At 51.8% G+C, this 6,000-nt stretch overlaps 1 non-coding gene across 1 annotated transcript; it reads left to right on the plus strand.

Annotated features, from left to right (window-relative positions):
* Positions 1 to 3,383: 3,383 nt before the first annotated feature.
* On the plus strand, positions 3,384 to 3,465 carry TRNAS-UGA. The gene has a single exon. It is a non-coding gene; the product is annotated as a tRNA-Ser (tRNA).
* The last annotated feature ends 2,535 nt before the right edge of the window (positions 3,466 to 6,000 follow it).

Consider the following 6,000-nt stretch of genomic DNA (forward strand, 5'->3'; position numbering starts at 1 on the left):
GAATGGGCTGCCTGAGAGGGGCAATGGCTGGTGGCCCAGGGAGTTAAGGGCAAAGGGGGCACAGGAGGGGGCAGGAGTTAGGGGTGAAGGAGGTGCAAGGGCTGTGAGTGCAGGAGCTAGCGGTAAAGGGGGAGTGGGGATCGTCCAGAGGCAATGGGGAAGTGCCAAAGTACAAGCTTTGCCCAGGGCACCATTTTCACTAATGCTGGTCTGAGCAAACAACTGGAAATGACCCTTCAGTGAGACCAGAACCATAGTGTAGAAAAGCCCCTTTGTTAAGTGGTGGTGGCTGAGGGCTTAGGGAGATGGGTTAGAAAACAACAGGCGTCTTTCTGTGGAGGTTTGATTCTTGCCTGGTAGGCAAGGCTGGTGTGTGGTGTCTCCATGGCTGTACTTTCAGTGTCTGATCTGCCACAGGGAGCCAAGTCTAGACATATTCAGAGGCTCTATGCCAGGGTTTCTCAAACTTCCTTTCACTGCAACCCCTTCCTGCCAAAAAAAAAACATCTTACTACATGGCCCTGGAAAGAGGGACCAAGCCCCTCCACACTGAACAGAGGCAGGGGAGACAAAGCCTGAGCCCTGCCCCAGTTAGGGGAGGGCAAAACCAGAGCTTGAGGGATTCAGCCCTGGGTGGTGGGGCTCAGACATTTGGCTTCAGCCCCAGGCACCTACAAGTCTAATGCCAGCCCTGGCGACCCCATTAAAACAGGGTCACGACCCACTTTAGGGTCCTGACTCACAGTTTGAGAACCACTGCTCTATGCCAATGGGAGAGAGTTTTCCTGTGGGTGTAGTTAATCCACTTCTCAAGAGGTGGCTGCTATGTCAGTGGGAAAAGCTATATCGGTGGGTGTGCAAGCTGTGGTGTTTGCCACATTTAAGAAGTTTAATCAAACCCCATTTTTAAAACAACCCGTGGTCTGGGAATGGCAAAGGACCTCGATGAATCAGGGTTTGTCCTTCAAAGTCCTGGACATCACGATTCCATACGCCTGTTGTCATGGGGGTCTAGCTCAGTGGTAGAGTGCTTAACTGCAGTTCAAACCCCATTGTTCTCTTATAACCTTCTTCCTTTTGTTAAAAAAAAAAAGGAAAACATTTTCATTTCCATTCTCCATTATGTTCAGGAGCTCCTCTGTACGGGAGTGCTTGATATGAATGTAAACACTCAACATTTTGCTGTCCAAATGCATTAAAAACCTAGCAAAGCTGTCCATCAGCTGAAATCAGTTCCAATCCTCTAAGTGTCTAGTTTATGTTTTCATCAATTAAACAAAGGTATCATACGAATGTACATTTACAGATCCCTCTTCTCCAGGAGCTATGTTGTGCAGAAGAACAAAGAACCACATCCAGTTGAAGTTCAGGAGTCTGATGATAAATGTTCTGAAGGCTGGAAAAAATGCCTTCTAGTGAGCTATTGAACAAGCTCAACCTTTTTAGCTTATCAAAAGAAGATTGAAAGGTGACTTCATTGAAGTGTTGAAGGGCCTTAATGGAGAGAAAAGGTTGTGTATTAAAGGGCTCTTTAATCTAGCAGAGAAAGGCATAACAAGACCCAGTGGCTGGAAGGTGAAAAGAGACAAATTCATATTACAAATAAGACACAAATATTCAACAGCGAGGATGATTCACCACAGGAACAAGCTACCAAGGAAAGTGGTGGATTCGCCATGTCCTGATGTCATTCAGTGAAGATTAGATGCCTTTCTGGAATGTGTTTGCCCCAAAAGTAGCTCTTGTGTCATACAGGAGGCCTGTGATATGCAGGGGGTCAGATTAGATGCTCTAATGGTCTCTTCTGGCCATAAAGTCGACTAATTTCTGAAAAACTGAGTGTAGCATTGGGAGCAGCGTCTGATGTTCTCCTGTCTAGCCGGCTTGCTTCCTAGAACGAACGCTCCTTGAGTGGGGTGATCCACAGGGAGCAGCTCAAACCTCCAAAGTGCCTGGGCAGGGGCAGGACATTAGCACAGCAAGGGAGGGGTGTGGCAGTGACATCACAAAGTCTTTTTGCAGGACCTCAGACTATTGGTCAAAGATGGTGGGGAGGTGGTGACCTCACAGAGAGATGCTGACATCAGCCAGGCAGGACAGGCGTGAGGGGCCAGGGAAACTTCAGAGACCCCTGTGGCTTTGCTTCAGCAAGTCTCCTTCTCCAGGTCTCTCTTTGAGGACTGAGAGAGTATTCGGGTTCACGTACGTGAGCACCAGGAGGAACCTCTTTTGAGTTTTCTCCTCCCGTTTTAGTGATTTTACTAGAAAACAGCCGTCCCTGTTTAGAAGGTAAGAGCCTCCTCGAGATTTGAAACCTGTTCAGTCTGATCCATCTGGTGACAGTTGAATTCTAGGCATGGAAAACACGAACTTAAGGAGGCAGAATTTTATTCCGCACCTGGGATTTTGTCCCTTAAAATCACTTGGGTCATTAGGGTTTGTCCTTTTTGTTTCGCCTTTTCCTCCATCCATCCCGTCCTCCTTTCTCTTTGTCTCTTGCTTCTTTTGTCCTTTCACCTGTTCCCCGCCCAACACCAGGAGTGGTGTGTGTGTATGTGTGTGTCTGTATGTGTGTGTTGCGGGGGAGTGCTCGGCAGCTCCCACTGTGGAAGGTCCACCCAAAAATGTGGGGCTGAAATAGTGCTCGGGCAGTGATCCCCACCGGTGACATGGGCCATCCTTTGGGCTCTCTGGTGAGAACCCTCAGCCTCCCGTCCTGTCTCTACCCTGTCTCTACCCTGATTGGCTGAGCAGGGGGTTATTGACAGGTCCTTGTTGTTCTCTTTTAAGACCAAGGAAATAAGTCAGAACCTGTTATATGTTGACAAATTTTGCTGCATTAATTGTCCCTGAGCAGTTCATGATTCTCTGTAACGTTGCAGTTCTCCCCAAATACTTGCTGAATAATTACTGTGCACTGTTGTTGGTCTGGAGCTCATCTGAGAGCACTTTATTCAGGTCATTTAGTGTTTGAAATTCACGATCTGATGGTTAGTATGAAAATCAGTGCTCTTGGGTCCTATTCCCAACTCTGCCACTGACTGGCTGTGTGACCTAAGACAAATCAATTCTCCTTTCTCAGCCTTGGCTTCTCCCTCTTTCAAGTAGGGATAATAATGATCCGCTCCTACCTAGCTCAAGGTGGGTGGAGGATGGGGATCCATTGGAGAGTGTCACTAGGAGTATCAGAGGGGTAGCCGTGTTAGTCTGGATCTGTAAAAGCAGCAAAGACTCCTGTGGCACCTGGCTAAGCAAACAGAACAAACCCCCTGTGCTTTGGGAGCCAGGTTTGCGGTGGGAATTCTGTAGTTCAGATGACTTTACGCCTGGGCATTGGGATTATTTACCAGTTTCTCTGGCATTGGGGCAGTTTTGTGCTCACAGCTGTGATGGCCGAGTGGTTAAGGTGTTGGTCTTGAAATCCAATAGGGTTCCCCTGCGCAGGTTCAAATCCTGCTCACAGCGAGGCCTGTGTTTTAGCCAGTCTCTCACCCAGGCAACACCTCTGTACAACTCCCTGAGACACTCTCAATTCTCTCCCCACCCCAAGTAAATCCTGTTCTGCTCCTTTCATAGAGATCCCTGGGACACCCCCTCACACTGTGTCCCTGAGGGGTCAGGCAAACTCTCAGCACCTGAAGCCTCTGCCACTCACCTGGTGCCCCATAGATCAGCCATAGCCCTGGTTCTGCTCCTCTCTCTAGAGTGCGAAAGGAGCTGAGTCAGCGACTCCATGGGAGCTACGGGGCTGCAGAACCAACAGAAAAAAATGGTGCTCAGCGCCCACTGGCAGCCAGCTCCCCCCTGCCCCACTACAGGCCTTGCTGACAAGCTCCTCCTCTTCCCCTTCAGCACCTCCCACTTGCCAGTGACCAGCTGTTCAGTGGGGTGCAGGTAGGGAGCCAACAGCCACTTCTTACTCCCCACAGCTAAGGGCGCCGGGTTCCTCCGGTGGGGGTGTGGAGCAGCCGTTCGTTTTCCTGTTCGCACTCCTCTGCGGTGTGAAAATCGGGGAGGGGAGGCAGAAGCCCCACTTCCCTCCCGAAATGACACCCAGTGGGGGAAGCCAGGACAACAGGGTGGGGCGGCAGGTGGTGGCCAGACTCTCACCGCCAGGGTCTAGTCTAGCTCAGGGTCCAGCTAAACTTCCTCCCCGCACCACTGGCCCCCAGTCCCCTTCCGCCACCAGGTCAACCCAGGCACTAGGGCAGGAACGGGGTGAGGCAGCAAGTCAAGCTGAGCAAGGCAGGGAAAAGTGAGTCTTGTCTTCATGGGCCGCTCCCAATGACATCCTTTTTGTGTGCAACGGCTGCAAAAACCTCCTGGACAGAGAAGCAACAGGCCAAAATACTAGCACACAACTGCCAAAGTAGCTCAGTTGGGAGAGTGTTAGACTGAAAATCTAAAGGTTCCTGGTTCAATCCCAGTCTTTAGCAGGCCCTTTCATTCCCTCTTTGTACAGTGGTGGCTTTCCCTCTGGGAGCGCAGGGGTGCCTGCACCCAAGGTGAGTTCTTGGGCTCTGCAATAGGGGAAAAAAAGAGCTGTGGGCTTCTGCCCCTAGTTGGCTGGCCTGACCCTTAACAATGAGGGATGGGAGCTGTCTCTCCTACATGAGTTATTGGTGGACCCAATTTGGCATGAAGAGAGTGAGGCAGGGTGGCCCTCAGGAATGGTGCCAGAGGAGGTGCTGGGCAGTGACAGGCAGGAAAAGGGGATGAAAACTCTTCTGTGCAGCTGAGGGAGGGCAGTACCAGGGAAGGGGCATCTGGGAAGGTGGAAGGGATTTGGGGGCCCAGGAGGAGATGCTTCATGTTCATTGGCTAGGAGCAGCTGGGCTTGGCCATGGTGGGTGTTCAGGAAATGCACATTAACAACTCTAGGGTAGCTTGATAGGCAGAGGGTGATTGGTGGAAGGGCCCATCTCTCTGGTCCTCCAGGCAAGTGAAGAACGAGGGGGTTGGAGTCTTGTTCTTCACATTTTGCGGTGCGAGTACAGAAGGGGCTGGAGCTCCCACCAGGGAGGGCATTACTGGTGGGCTTTGTGCTCTGCAGCACTGGTTCTGGCTATATTAGTGTGTATGGTCCCCAGTTAAGGTGTAAAAGGAAAGGTCTATGAAGGAACTGGCTCCCTTCCTCTAGACCGCACGGTTTTTGGTGTCGGGTGGGTGGGGGGGGGGGGAGATTTCAATTGTCGCACTGGCCTGAGGACTGCTGGTCCTGTTTTCCCAACCGCCAGAGGAAACTCTTCTATGATGAGCACTACCTGGCACAGGTCTGTAGCGAGGTCGGCTTAGTTTCTCCACAGTGGACCCAGTGGAGGGCGGGCGGTAGCCTCCTATACCTCTGACCCAAGCTCACACCAGCTGCAGAGGGGATACACCTTTCTGTGGGGAAAGGCCAGGAGTTGCACTGACCGGATTTACATGAAGGAGAGCACGTCGACAGCCCAGTGCAGGTGGTACCAATGGACTGTTCGGATCACGCAGCTCTCACTGTGTGCTCAATGTGGGCAATTCCCTGACCCAGGGCAGAGGATATTGGAAGATGAACATCCAGAGCTTGCAAGATAAAGGAGCAGGGGGGCGAGGCCTGGCGGTGTTGGCAGAACTGGAAAGCATCAGAGGGTCCTATGGCAACCAGGGAGATTGGTGGGAGTCAGTCAGGGAGGAGTTGGCGGCTTTGTTCCGGCAGTCGGGCAAACACCACAACATTAAAGAAACCAACAGTGCCAACTCCTGCAGCGTCGCCTGTGGGATTTCCACAAGACCATCCAGGCAGGGGAGCCAGTCAGCGTGTGACTGTACGACCGGATCAAGCGACAGCTGCCCGAGTTCCAGGAGATGAGGCTGCAGCTGGCCGATATGAGCAGGAGCACCAAGTGAAGGGAGGAGCAGCCTCCCCTGACATTTTTGCAGCCTGCAGGGAATGGAGACAAAGCAGGGGGATGTGGGGACTCAGGGCAGGACCCGCGGATCTGGTAGAGCAGGACCACAGTCGCT

Source organism: Mauremys mutica, unplaced genomic scaffold (genome assembly GCF_020497125.1).
Source record: "Mauremys mutica isolate MM-2020 ecotype Southern unplaced genomic scaffold, ASM2049712v1 Super-Scaffold_100095, whole genome shotgun sequence".
Lineage (NCBI taxonomy): Eukaryota > Metazoa > Chordata > Testudines > Geoemydidae > Mauremys > Mauremys mutica.